At 42.0% G+C, this 15,384-nt stretch overlaps 1 protein-coding gene across 2 annotated transcripts in view; it reads left to right on the top strand.

Annotated features, from left to right (window-relative positions):
- Nucleotides 1-14,243: 14,243 nt before the first annotated feature.
- The window catches only part of ctbp2a (C-terminal binding protein 2a), a 70,110-nt gene continuing 68,969 nt past the window's right edge, over nt 14,244-15,384 (top strand). For both annotated transcript variants that reach the window (XM_028006406.1, XM_028006408.1), the window contains exon 1: nt 14,244-14,566. The gene's annotated coding sequence lies outside the window, so the exon portion shown is untranslated. The remainder of the gene's footprint in view (nt 14,567-15,384) is intronic.

Here is a 15,384-nt window from a genome sequence, read left to right as displayed (position 1 = left end):
TGATGTAATTAGCTCATCCGCATACTAGATTAACCTTGTAGGAGCTTGTTTTGCTTTAAGAGAACAAAACACTAAGACAATTTTTTTAGCTTTATTTAACTACATTCATGTTGAACTATGACCCTTTGTAAATTCAGAAGAGCCAAACAGTGATTCCTAAATGCAGCTGCACAGCTACCATGGGACTCGAGAGTGAAAGTACTACAATGATAACACTGAAAATGTCAGTCAGCTTTGCTCTTGATGTTCATTTTATTTCCATTGGCCAAATCACTCTTTAAGAGTGGCAAATTACATTACCTTGCAAAATAGATATTTTATATAAATGTTCTTTAGAACTTGTTAAGTTTTTGTTACAGTCACAAGCATCAATGCATTTTATTTGGCATTTGTGAAATAGACCAAAACAAAGTGATGCAATATTGTGAGATGACACAGTTGGTTTTCTAATTTGTCCATCTTTGGTAACCATCTTTCAAGTCTTTTATGGTCTCCCCTAGCTTTGTACTTTGCCTGTCTTTTCTGTCCGATTGGTTTTGAAGCACATGTAAAGATAGATTTCTAATCCTTGCACACTTTTCTAATTTAGATTTAGATCTGGACATTTCTTCGGCCATGCTAACAAAATAAAAATGTTGCGTGTATGTGACTGTATCTTAGTGTTGTGTCCTGCTGGAAGCTGAACCTGTGCCCCAGTCTTAAGCGTACAAGGTCTGATTTATTTTTCAAGGCGTCCCTGTATTTATCTCAGGCCATCAGCTTAAACCAGCTGCTCTGAACCTGTGAAGAAAAGTATCTCCACAACATGTACTGCCACCACCATACCCAACAGTGTATTTAGGATGATTTGCTGTCTTGGTTCTCTAAAACACAACAATTTGCATTTGTTGTGATCAAACTGTTTAATTTTGGTCTCCTCTAAGTAGAGCACCGTCTTTCACATGTTAGCCATGTTCTGCAGATGGCTTATGGGAAACTGTGAACAGAATTGCTTATTGCTTTCTTTCAGAAATAACTTTTTTTTTAAATTGTCGTATAATCTAACTATGCCCCTGCTTTATAAATTCTCACAGCATTATCCCCATGCTTTTCAGTGTGTCGTTATAAATGTTTTCTCATGAACCTCATCACATTCAGAGAACAGCTCTGTTTACGTTTACATTTAATAACAGATTAGTGAACTTCATTGAGAAATTAGGTGATTTCTGCATTTGATTTAGAAGAATAAAAAGTACAAATATTCTTTTCAACTTAACAATTGTACACTACTTTGTGATAATCTATTGCATAAAATCCCAATGAAGTACATTAACATTTGTGGCTGTAAGATTGCCAATTGTAAGAAAGTTAAATGCTATAAATAATTTTGTGAGGCACTGACAGAAATATTGTGAAATAAAATGGACTTAGAATAACTTAAAACGTCTTGGCACAGAAATCTCCAACAAATCACAATAAGTAACTGTACAGCCTTGTCAGAATAACAGTAGGGCTTTTAATGCATCTCAAGGGAAGAAGAGCTCTTTAGAGAGCTGAAACAAAGTATCAATATGGACCAGCATGCCACATGTACTGTGAGATCTCGATCTTTCTCTCTCCCTTTGTGTGTGTACGCGTGTGTGTGTGTGATGTTATCCAGAGGCAGAAACTAAGAGTATATGTAAATATAGTTACTTGGTGGAATATCAAACCTCATTCCAAGGACAAAAGACACATCTCGGTAAACAAGCATTCAACCACCAAAGCCTTGTACCTCATAAATATTAAATCAGGCACTTTGAATACCTCTTTGGTGTTAGGAGATTCTACTCTGGGTTCTTCCCATTTGCTGTGATTTATTCGCAGGTGCATGTGCCTCTTTGATGTGCTGAGTTTAGAGGTTTTGCACCTGTTAGAGGGAGACAAAAAATGCTTTGAAAACAAGAGGTGGATTTGCTAGACAGTCAAAATAACACCAACAGAAAGAAGATTTGTGTTGCCATGGCACATTGTGTGTGTGTGTGCGGGCGTGGGGGTGTGTTGGTGTCTAAAAGGCTGCTGTGCTGTTTTGACATACTCTGTTGTATGCAGCAGAATTACTTGTGTCAAATATGACAGATTTAGGTTGTGCAATTTATCCACCTATTCAATAATGATAGGACTTGTAGCAGAATTGGACTGGCGATTCAGTGGTTATTCTTTATTCTTCTGCCAATTACAACAATTTTTTTTATTTTTTGCTGTCGCAACTTACTGTCCTCGTCACGTTTGAATATTTTAGTTCGTCAAACAACATTTACTGTGCAACAAGTAACACAACCTGTGTTAAGTGATTATGCCTAGGTCTAAAGAAATTCAACAAATTACCAAAAAGATCGCAAAGGCCCATCTCACATTTCCCCAAAAATGTTATTAAATGACTTTTAGGAAATTATTCTGTGGGTTGATTAGCATCTTGTTCCATCAGACTTGAGACTGAAATAGCTTTATGGGAAAAGTCCGACAGTGAAACATGGTTCTGGTAGTACAATAGTCTGGAGCAATCATTAATTCACAAAATCTTGAAGGACAATATCCAGTTATCATTTCATGACTCACTAATACTTTTGTTATGCAGCAGGTCAATCATTGAAAGCAAGTCGGCAAATCTTTCTCCAATTGGCTAAATAGACAAAATGAATGTTTTGTAGAGAAGGGGCAAATACCCTTCAAGCAAAGACTAAAATGTTTTTCATTGCCCGCTACCTCATTAACTACATTCCTAATAAACCTTAAGCATCAAATGTAATGTGGTAAAAAGTTTTAGCCTGAATATTTGTGTCTTTTTTTAATGAATCAGTGTGTTCTTTGCCGGATTCTACAACAATGAATGTCTCTGTTGTTCAACAGCCGATACAGTGCTGAATATATATAGAATATGTATGAAAAGTTCTAACTTTATTCAAATAAACTATTCCACAAAAGCAGAATTTATCCATTTGGAAAATCACAAATATGATCATGATACTTTATTTTTGTCCAAAAAAAGTGAAAAAAGTATTAAAATTCTCTGACTCTATTTATTGTGGCTGGCTTTAAAGGGTCAGACCTTCAAATAGCAAAGTCCAAAATGGTCTTTGAGTTGATTCCCATGGGTAGTTTAAACTCAAACCAGGAACTCTCTTTAATCTCTTTCAATCACTCCAAATCCTCTCAGTCTGCGGTGGGTTTTCTGGCCGCAAGTTGGCTGGGGTCCCATAGCAGCTGAACAGTCCTTGTTACCATAGTGGTCAGAGACCCTCCAGAGTCTGATGATGTGATAAAGGTGTCTGACTATCTCGTTTCCACAGAGGACTAGATAACATCCTGAGAACATTCCCATCACTCGAGGAGTTTGTCCAATAGAGATAAGAGTTCCCCTGCCAAAACTTCACAAGGAGACTGTACGTGTGCTGGGGCATGTGTGTGTGTGGGTGTGCATGTGTTGCATAAACAGAGTACATTGGAGTGTGTTGGCTGTAGCTTTGTCCATGTTCCAGCTGTGAGGTCCGCCAGTCTGACTTTAAGGGGTACCGAACAAACTGTATTGGAAGCCCAGATCTCCCCTCGTATTAAATCATATTCCTTCATGTATTTTTAAAGCTTTATATACAGATTGCATGCAAATCTGAGTGTAGGTGGTGAGAACAATCACATTAGACCTCTGTACACACAGACCTTAAAGGCATCAGTCTACTAAAGTATCCCACCAGGGAGATAACAAGATAATAGCTTATACAAAGATAGCCGAATTAATAATTCATTGTTTATATATGAAGGAAATTGATGTGAATTTACAACCACAGCCATTGCAGCAATGGAGGAATACATTTTATACTGTGATTGTACAGTCAGTTTTATTAATCTTATTGTAATTTTAGAAAAAAATAAGATATTTTTACTCTGGGACCTTCCAACAAATCAACGTGATCAAATGATTAAAGTAGAAATAAAACAGAAATATGAAGAAAAAGTAGGTGAAGATGGTGTAGGAAATATTTGACAATGTTCAAACAAAATTACAATTGTTACCAAACTGCAACAAAACTATTTGTTGCACATTTTTTGAGATAATATAGGAGATTTTAAAGAATGCATACATTCTACATCTATGTATTTCTGTTAAATTTGTGAATTAAGATAACATCAAGAAGTGCAGTCAGAAGGAATTTTTTTCCAACCAGGATTCTTGATTTAACTAAAGTGAAGGATGCTAAATTATCCACGTTGTTTGTAAAGAAGATTTCTTGTGGCTTTCTTTCAAAAATGTATCTCTGCAGCTCCTCCAAAGTTACCATAGGCCTCTTAAGTTGACCAGTTTTTGGCAGAGTGTCTAAAATCTGTTCCTGGACATTGGACAGGGAAACTCCAGTGACTTTACCAGCTCTCCTCGCTGTTCTTTTGCAAGGCACTCTTGAATACCATAAGCTAGTTGGTGTTTTATCATCTGTGCTTCCCTGTTTTATACTAATAGTGATTACTTTCATATGTGTATTTATTTGTCAGCTCAGTAAATAAAAAGTTTCTTTGAAAGAGTTGAACATTTTTCAAAAAGTCTTCAGAAACTCTATCAAAGGGATGCTACACTTGTAGTCTTAAAAACATACTGGATCATGTCTCAAACGGTAGATTCTTCTTCTAGTCAATCATTTGTACATTATAAACTCCATGTTGTGGTTTTATCAACAGCAATTTCATTCACAACAACACCATAAGATAATGGTGATCTCATTAGCTAACATGCGCCTATTTGTTACAGTCAGGAGGATGACCTCACAGCCCTTTGAGCTTCATTACAGTATTTTTTTCTCACCCAAGCAAGAGAAGACGGCTAATTCAGAAAAGTTGATTAGAAACATGTCAGAGAGTGAAGTGAATCCCGTTTGACATGTTCCTCTAATTGGAACATGTACATGCAGCTGAACATATTTAAATTATGTTTCTTGCTGAATGCTGTGGAGACTGCTGTTATTTTTGCATATCTTCTGCTTTCAGCTGTAACGTAAAGCACATACGCTGCTTAAATAATGAGTCCGGGCAGCTGGTTGAACATTAGTATCTTCAGTACTCTATTTCCAGCTGTAGGAGGAAGCAGCAACAGCTAAAGATGCTCCTGCAAGACCGATAACCTGTTTTCATACTTACTTTTCAATTTAATCACTAACTTTCTATTATATTCTTTTGGAGGCATTTATAGAAATATAAAGAAAAGAAAGTGTCTCTCCAAGCTGGTAAAAATGACACAGGTCTTTTTCTAAATGAATATTTTTTAGTAGTAGCCTAGATGTGTTTGTGAGCATGCTGCTTTGTATGAGGTGCTCTGTAAAAGTTCCAAAGTAAAACAGATTCTGCTGTTGCATAATATGTGGCTTTAATGGAAGAGGTGCATTCGGAACAATGGCACACAATCTAATGCCATTGTCAAATGTAAATTACTCTCCCGCAAGCTGCACAGCATTGTATCCTACATTCAGAAAGTTATTCAATTCTCAATTTCACATCGTCTGCACTTTCAAGCCGAGGAGAATCATGAATTACCAGCTGGTAAATTAGCTGCACTCCTGTTTGCACTGATTCAAGAATGACAAATTATGTGAGATGTTATTTTAAAACCATACAGCATGCCATAAAATGGGTTATTTTTTTTAACCTTGTTTTTTAAAACAAGGTTATTTTTTTAAATGACTGCTTGATGAACAGATAACTCATATAACATTAGCGAATGTTGACCATGAGCGTTTATTTTAATCAGAGATATTATGCAGCAGTTGGCTTAAAGAACAATCATGCAATGAGACATGATTCAAGGGACTGATTCAAGGTTGCGGTGAAATATTCATTCAAATGAAGTAAAGAGTGGAGCAGCATAAGAATAACCCGTCTTTAAAGATTAACATAACCCTTGGAGGTGTTATTGTATCCCCATAACCGAGTCAAGACTTCAGCAGGTGCAGAACAGCTCTCCCTCTCTGAGTTACTGCATTAGGGTCGCTCAAATTTTGTAGCACAATCATGAGCCTCCTGTTCAATCTCTGGAGTAGAAGAATTGCTTTGCATTTTAAAAAGGTCAAACACTCAGATCTCTGCCAAGAGGAACTGAAGGGAAAAATAATGTCTCTTTGGAGAAATATGCAGTCACACACTGCTGATCCTCTCAAAGACTCGCTGTATATTGAGCAGATTAGAAGTGTGTGTTGACTGACATCTTCGATAACAAGTGTTTCTACAACAGCAGATCATTTTTCTAAACATTGATGTGGAGAGTCCATCCATCCATCCATCCATCTTCTTCCGCTTATCCGAGGTCGGGTCGCGGGGGTAGCAGCTTCAGAAGGGAGGCCCAGACTTCCCTCTCCCCAGCCACTTCTTCCAGCTCCTCCGGGGGAATCCCGAGGCGTTCCCAGGCCAGCCGAGAGACATAGTCCCTCCAGCGTGTCCTGGGTCTTCCCCGGGGCCTCCTCCCGGTGGGACGTGCCCGGAACACCTCACCAGGGAGGCGTCCAGGAGGCATCCTGACCAGATGCCCAAGCCACCTCAACTGGCTCCTCTCGATGTGAAGGAGCAGTGGCTCTACTCTGAGTCCCTCCCGGATGACTGAGCTTCTCACCCTATCTCTAAGGGAGAGCCCAGCCACCCTACGGAGAAAACCCATTTCGGCCGCTTGTATCCGCGATCTCGTTCTTTCGGTCATGACCCAAAGCTCATGACCATAGATGAGGGTGGGAACGTAGATCGACCGGTAAATCGAGAGCTTCGCTTTTTGGCTCAGCTCTCTCTTCACCACGACGGACCGGTACAGCGCCCGCTTGACAGCAGACGCTGCGCCAATCCGCCTGTCGATCTCCCGCTCCCTTCTTCCCCCATTCGTGAACAAGATCCCGAGATACTTAAACTCCTCCACTTGGGGCAGGACACCCCCCCTGACCCGGAGAAGGCACTCTACCCTTTTCCGGCTCAAGACCATGGCCTCGGATTTGGAGGCACTGATCCCCATCCCGGCCGCTTCACACTCGGCTGCGAACCAATCCAGCGAGAGCTGCAGATCACGATCTGATGAAGCCAAAAGGACCACATCGTCTGCGAAAAGCAGAGATGAGATCCTGAGGCCACCAAATCGGATCCCCTCAACACCTTGGCTGCGCCTAGAAATTCTGTCCATGAAAGTGATGAACAGAATCGGTGACAAAGGGCAGCCCTGGCGGAGTCCAACTCTCACCGGAAACGAGCCCGACTTACTGCCGGCAATGCGGACCAGACTCTGACACCGGTCATACAGGGACCTGACAGCCCGTATCAAAGGGCCCGGTACCCCATACTCCCGGAGAACCCCCCACAGGGCTCCCCGAGGGACACGGTCGAACGCCTTCTCCAAGTCCACAAAACACATGTAGACTGGTTGGGCGAACTCCCATGCACCCTCCAGGACCCTGCTGAGGGTGTAGAGCTGGTCCAGTGTTCCACGACCAGGACGAAAACCACACTGCTCTTCCTGAATCCGAGGTTCGACTATCCGACGGACCCTCCTCTCCAGGACCCCTGAATAGACCTTGCCAGGGAGGCTTAAGAGTGTGACCCCTCTATAATTGGAGCACACCCTCCGGTCCCCCTTTTTGAACAGGGGGACCACCACCCCAGTCTGCCAATCCAGGGGAACTGCCCCCGATGTCCATGCGATATTGCAGAGTCGCGTCAACCAACACAACCCTACAACATCCAGAGCCTTAAGGAACTCCGGGCGGATCTCATCCACCCCCGGGGCCTTGCCACCGAGGAGCTTTTTAACCACCTCGGCGACCTCGCCCCCAGAGATTGGAGAGCCCAACCCAGAGTCCCCAGGCTCCGCTTCCTCAGTGGAAGGCATGTTGGTGGGATTGAGGAGGTCTTCGAAGTACTCTGCCCACCGGCCCACAACGTCCCGAGTAGAGGTCAGCAGCACACCATCCCCACTATAAACAGTGTTGGTGCTGCACCGCTTCCCCCCCCTGAGACGCCGGATGGTGGACCAGAATCGCCTCGAAGCCGTGCGGAAGTCTTTCTCCATGGCCTCTCCAAACTCCTCCCACACCCGAGTTTTTGCCTCAGCAACCGCCCGAGCCGCATGCCGCTTCGCCCGCCGGTACCCATCAGCTGCTTCCGGAGTCCCACAGGCCAAAAAGGCTCGATAGGACTCCTTCTTCAGCCTGACGGCATCCCTCACCGAAGGTGTCCACCAACGGGTTCGAGGGTTGCCGCCGCGACAGGCACCGACAACCTTGCGGCCACAGCTCCGATCGGCCGCCTCGACAATGGAGGCACGGAACACGGTCCACTCAGACTCCATGTCCCCCACCTCCCCCGGGACGTGTTTGAAGTTTTGCCGGAGATGGGAGTTAAAGCTCCGTCTCACAGGGGATTCCGCCAGACGTTCCCAGCAGACCCTCACAACACGTTTGGGCCTGCCAGGTCTGACCGGCTTTCGCCCCCGCCACCGGAGCCAACTCACCACCAGGTAGTGGTCAGTGGACAGCTCCGCACCTCTCTTCACCCGAGTGTCCAAGACATACGGCCGCAGATCCGATGAAACGATGACAAAGTCGATCATCGAACTGCGGCCTAGGGTGTCCTGGTGCCAAGTGCACATATGGACACCCTTATGCTTGAACATGGTGTTCGTTATGGACAATCCATGGCGAGCACAGAAGTCCAGCAACAGAACACCGCTCGAGTTCAGGTCGGGTGGGCCGTTCCTCCCAACCACGCCCCTCCAGGTCTCACTGTCGTTGCCCACGTGAGCGTTGAAGTCCCCCAGCAGAACAAGGGAGTCCCCAGGAGGAGCACTCTCCAGTACCCCCTCTAAGGACTCCAAAAAGGGTGGGTAATCTGAACTGTCGTTCGGCCCGTAAGCACAAACGACAGTCAGAACCCGTCCCCCCACCCGTAGGCGGAGGGATGCTACCCTCTCGTTCACCGGGGTAAACCCCAACGTACAGGCGCCGAGATGGGGAGCAACAAGTATGCCCACACCTGCCCGACGTCTCTCTCCCTGGGCAACTCCAGAGTGGAAGTATGTCCAGCCCCTCTCAAGGAGACTGGTTCCAGAACCAGAGCCATGCGTCGAGGTGAGACCGACTATTTCTAGCCGGAACCTCTCGACCTCACGCACTAGCTCCGGCTCCTTCCCCACCAGAGAGGTGACATTCCACGTCCCAAGAGCCAGTTTCTGCAACCGAGGATCGGACCGCCAGGGTCCCCTCCCTTGGCCGCCACCCATCACACAGTGCACCCATCACACAGATGTGGAGAGTGTTTTAATAATTACGCAACAGTGTGCTTTAAATTTACAGTGTGAGGCATACACTGTAAGCAGTGTGTTTTGTTTTTCAGCGAGGTTTGTTGTTTTACTCAGCAATGTGTGACCTACAATTAACATAACTAGGATAAGCTGATAATTAGAGAACAAACCCCTTTGTCGGATGTAATCTGCGACTCTAAAGCGGATTTTAAACAACACTTCTGCTAAATTACAGAAAAACACATAACGTCATTCAGTGGTGGTTTTTGCATGAACAGTGCCTTGAGTTAGCCCCTCCTTCTGCCACTCCACACCCCCACACACACACAAGCTAACGCAAACCCACACCCAAGACCAAATCTTATCTGCAACAAAACTGTTATTATCTAACTTCCAGGCTGTGGCGGTTTGTGATATGGGCGACATGGCCAACCTTCCAGGGCGGCATCTTGTGGGGGGTGGAATGAGCGCTTCACACCGTCCCCCCATCCACTCTCACAACCAGAGGATCTGGATGTCAATAGTGCCTAATGCAAAACGCAATGCACCACATTACATCCCGTGGCCCCCGCCGGTAAGGTGGTTCACCCAGGGCGCCAAACAGGCTAGGACCGCTTCTTCTTCCAGGTTTGATCAGTCTATGTATTTAAAGCAGGTTGTTTCATCCCAGCTTGCCCTAATGCCAAGAAGGCATTAAATACTCCTTTCTGTGTTTTTCTCGAGCAGAAAAAGTTTCATATTAATATCCTGTTGTGTTTAAAATAATTTTTGTATAGTAGTGTAATCTAGATCCCCATGCAGGATCTGGAGGGTTGTTGTTGGGAAGTCAAAAATCAAACACGACATACAGTAAAATTTCACAGTCATCATCCAACTCTGATCTCTGGCTCTTTATTCTCCTCCTAAGCTGTCCTTCCTCTCTATTACCAGTGTGAACATATGCTCTTGTTGGCATGCCTTGCTGGCTGGTCCTGCTCTTTGGAGGTTTTGGGCCTGTGCCAGTATTACACTGTGTTTGGGACAAAATGGCTACAGGAAAGGAAGGATCTCAGGACAGGTCCAAGATCCACCAACCTCTCTAGACCACACACACAAAGGACACTTTGTACAGAAGCTTCATTCACGTAATAAAAAAACCTCAAGCAAATGAGTATTATGAGTATTTGTACCCACTTTCAAGCAACAAAGCATATGTTTGAGTTAGATTTTACAGTTTTCAGAAGATACTTGTTTATGCAATAAGGTAATGGGTCTACAATGATAAGCAGCATCAATATCTCATTGCCACATCATTATTTAACAATAGGATAAGATTTGTAAAAAATAAATAAATTAATTAAAAAAATTAAAACATAAAGAAGTTCAATATATTCTACAAAGATGTTGAACTAAGCCACTGAGGTAGAACTGTCTAAAATGAAAGTTGCAGTGCTTCAATTAAATGCATAGCTTTTAGGAATCATTTGTCCTTCAGTGTCACATGTTAAGATACATTTTGTCCATATGTGTAGAGTCAAGGCTTTATGTACAGCAGAGAAATGTTAGTTATTAAAGAGAAAAACATCTATTTTTACCACTAACTCTTTTTGAAACCAGTTCAATGTGACACTACACAACATTGATCAGTTTTTCAATAAAGTTTTAAAGTTTTGTTTAGTTTAGAACATTTCTATAAAATCTGTTAAGACTCCAAGAGCAAGAAATCAGATATTTACTGATTTTATTCATATACATATATAGAAAAATTATTTAAAACAATTCTGTTTGTGAAATGCCAGATTAATGAAGGAGAGAACTTTTAAATATTTTTTAACCTTCCTCAAATTCTTCAAGTTCACACACATTCCCTTAGTATTGCCTTTTAAACTGTATGACTTGGGTTTTGGGCGTCCTTTGACAAGCTGACAAAGGTTTGCAGGAATTTCCCTCCATTCCTCCAGTCAGAACTTCTGTACCTGACTCATGTTTGCACAGGCTGCCTTGCTAACACACATCAGGTTACTTCTACCCACAAATATTCCATATCAGACTCAGTCCAGGGCTTTGCAATGGCCAATCTAGTCCATTTCTGAAAAACCGAAGGTATTTGTCACTTAATGCATTTGTAAACTGCAATCTACTTATAATGGTGCTGTAATGCCAATTTCCTAACAGCTTCAGCTTGCATCTTTTTCTTTTTTTTTCTAAGACTAATAGGAGCATTTGCAAACAAAACACATTAATCACTGTCACAGGAAATCCATCTCCATACTAAATTGCAGCGTAACAGGGCATTCCCTGTTTATTGTTGTGCATGTTTGTGTGAACAGATGAATGTTGTACCTTCAGGGTTCTGGAGGTTTCATCTTTCTTGTACTGATTAATTTTGATTTCTCCATGATGCAACACAAGGAGGCAGTGTTTGAGGTGTTGACTTAAAATATATCCACAATTGTGCCTCCATTTAACTGAAATATGCTGAATTATCCTGTAAGAAGTTTCTAAAGCTTGCCATCATCATCTGGGCTTCCTTAATTTGCGTAGAGGAATGGCAATTCTGACTGAGCAAAATAATAAAGAAATGATCTCGCTGCCATTATTCGCTTATTCAACTTTTGGCATGGTTCAAGTGATGTTTTAATATTTTATTTCTTATTTACGTTGTTTCCAATTAGTAACCAAATTTGAAAAGACTGAAAGCAGAGGGAGAGTTGGGGCAATTTAGTTGGAGTGTTGTCAAGAAATTCACTTTATCATACACTTTATCGCTTCTGTCAGACTGCCCCAGGGCAGCTGTAGCTACAATCCAGTAGCTTGCCACCATCAGTGTGTGTGTGTGTGTGTGTGTGTGTGTATGTGAATGGGTCAATGATTGACTGTGTAGTGTGAAGCGCTTTGGGGTCCTCTGGAATTGAGAAAACGCTAAACAAATACAAAGCCATTTACTATGTAGCATGTATGCATTCAGGTTTGAATTTCGGTAAGAACTCAAATGTGCTAGGAACCCTGTGTCTAGGTAAAGAGAAAAAAAGATATATGAGATATGTTGCATTGCTATTTGTGTCAAAGTGTCAGAGTATGGCTTGTACTGCTGTGAAAATTAATAAGTCAATAACAGTTTTGTTGCTGCGAGGAAAAGGCTTCAGAAGAGTAGAAGGTATGGAGTAGGATTTAATCATTGACTGACAAGCAGCTACAGTTTCTTGATGATGGATGTTTGATCTTTATTATGCTCTCAGAATAAATAACTAGACATTATGGCACTACCACAGTAAAAAAGAACCAAAAAAAAACAAGTAAAAGACATTATAACAAGTGTTATTTATAATAACAACCCAATAAATCACAAAGTTTTTACATTGTAACCGTGGGAACGCATTTCCTGCAGGTTATCTGAAGATGAGATGAAACTTTAACAGTGTCACCTTCAGGAAACCTGGGGAAATTCCTTTGAATATGAGATCATGGATTATATTCCCTCAAGGTTGTCTGAAGGCTGTACAACAGTGGTTCTTAAACCTTTTGTAACACATAACACTTGAGTAAAATTACAAGGCATTGAAATATCAACACATTAACAGACAACAACAACAACAATAATAGTAATAATAATAATAATAATAATAATAATAATAATAATAATAATAATGAACTGACTTGGACTGTTTTCAGTTTTATGACATACATTTCATTTTCAGTTCCAGCTTTAACAAATAACCAGAAGGGTTCCCACCAGTTAGAACTTTAAGAAGGAAAGTCAGAGGTCTCATAATAACTTTAACCTGAACACGTCTCTCCAATGATTGAGGTGAAGAAAAAGCCGCTGTTCAAAATAAACTGAAACTAGCTCATTTTTGTAGATTTCAAAATGGAGCATCATCCTGCTTAAAGTAACAATCAGAAGATAGATACGCCAAGGTCACTAAGATATTTACATGGTCAGTTACACTGTAGCATTTCTGCTCAAAGGGACCCAAATGATTCAAGGTAATGTTTCCTATGATTTCACTACCAACAACAGCATGAACTGTTAACACAAGAAAGGATAAATCCAGGATTTTATACTGTTTATGTCTAAAATCCTGACCTTATCCAGGCTCACTGGACCAGGTAACCTTTTTCCCAATTTGCCCAGGTGCTGTGTATGCAAGGACCACCACTGGGCAACAACAACAACCACACAAAGTTCAAAGTCACCTCAATGCTTTTTTGCCCCTCCATACGTCGGCCCACTCCTTGCATTTGATTCGGTATGGCAAACTGTTTGGGTCATTTGACTGATTCAGGGGGAAGTCATCATTACACTAAACCGACTCTTACCTAATAATATTAGAAAATGAAATCTGGAAAATGTAGGCTACTCTTCCTATCAACAGCAAGCAGGGAACTCCTCAATGACCGTTAATGCGGCAAAGCATTGTAACACCTGTTCAGGGCACAACTAATAGAGAAGTCTTTTTTTAAAATTTGTGGTCATGGGCCCCACTTTTAAATGTCACCCTGTGCAACTGGCACCACAATATCACAAACCACTAGTGCATAAATACATTAAGTTGTGTTAACAAGTAATCAAACTTAATTCACTCTGTTTTAAACTTTTCCCCATGTTCTAATCTACTCACATGCACCTGTATGTAACAGTGAGTGTTGCATTCATTTATGTTAATATACTAAAACAAAAAAAAAATTTATACATCAATCAGGTGAGTACAAGATTTTCTGTATTAAATCAATATTCAATTTAATATTTCTATTGGACCACATTTTCTAAATTTTTAATCCGATTGGCCAATTGAAATTGCAAAATAAGCTGATATCGCAATGACAAATCGCACTTTCTAGAAATTTCCCACTGTCCGATCTCCATCAAGAGTGGAGGAACACTCTCTTATCTGTGCTGCGTGTGTGTGTGTGGGTGTGTGTGTGTGTACGAGGGAGAAGTGGGCAAAGGCTCCGCCTCACTCGAAGAGCGAGAGGGGAAAAAAAGGGAAAAGCAAACTGATGCACACCTCTCAATTCTGGCAGCAGGAAAAGAATAGGAGTGTTTATGAAGCTTATAAGTAAACAGCAGGATAACCAGGCGCACCGAGAGCCCAGGCTGCTTGCCCTGGTTAAGAAAAAACCCGACAGCGGGCACCGATTCGCAGCGCCGGAGATTGTCCCGTTGCGTGCAGGATTTAAGTTTTTTTCGTGCCATCTAAAGGTGGATCATTATCTTAATCCGAGATAACAAGCGAATTTGAAATGCGTAGCCTGCGATGCTATTTTTGGGAAGCCCTAAAAGCCGACGTTTGAACTCTCGCTAAACATCCAGTCGAGGTAGGATACCGGATTGCTGCAAAGAAAGAAGGAAAGAAAGAACGAAAGAAAGAAAATGGGTGGTGTGAAATATTTCCGTGTGTGCTCCGGCGGGGTGTTCAGTGGAGAAAAGCTTGTGTCCTCGCATCGCTGTCCATGTGTCCCTGCGCCATCAGCAAAGGAGGGACGAGGGAGGGTGGGAGTAGACATTAGGCGATACAAGCTCTTCATAGTGAGCTGGAAACAGGCTGTATTGAGATGAGTGGATTAATTAAGAACATATATATATAGATATATATCTCTATATATATTTCAAAATAAAATCCAATTAAGATATCATTTAATTGATACTTTTAAATCATTTGAAACAATGTTGACTTGGTATGGCTTTCTACTATGAAAGCTTAAAAGTTTGGTGTATTTTCAAATCCACTTTGGACTTGTCTTGTTTTGACAGGCAGAGTGGGTACTGCTCCTCAAAAGGCCAGTCTCACTCTTTTATTTTCTTTCTTTTTTTCTTTCCTTTTTTCTTTCTTTCTTTCTTTTTTTTTTTTTTACTGCAGTTGGAGGCTGTAGTGGAAGAAAGCTTTAAGTGGAGGAGGAAGGGGGGGCGGCTCCATTGTTGGACCAGTGAAGGGGTGGGGATAGAGGCTGTATGCAGATGTGCTGCTGGCAACGGACATCTGCTCTGCCCCCCTGGGCATTGTCACAACAGGCAGGGGAACTTTAGTGTGCAGAGAAAAGGCCCTTTGTGCTAATGATGTGCAGGCCTTGGCCTGCAGTCCCCTCTGGATTGCAGTGTTTGCATTTCAGATGCTACATTATTAAAACATTTAATC

Source organism: Xiphophorus couchianus, chromosome 22, assembly GCF_001444195.1.
Source record: "Xiphophorus couchianus chromosome 22, X_couchianus-1.0, whole genome shotgun sequence".
NCBI classification, from domain to species: domain Eukaryota; kingdom Metazoa; phylum Chordata; class Actinopteri; order Cyprinodontiformes; family Poeciliidae; genus Xiphophorus; species Xiphophorus couchianus.
This window is presented reverse-complemented; position numbering and strand designations above follow the sequence as displayed.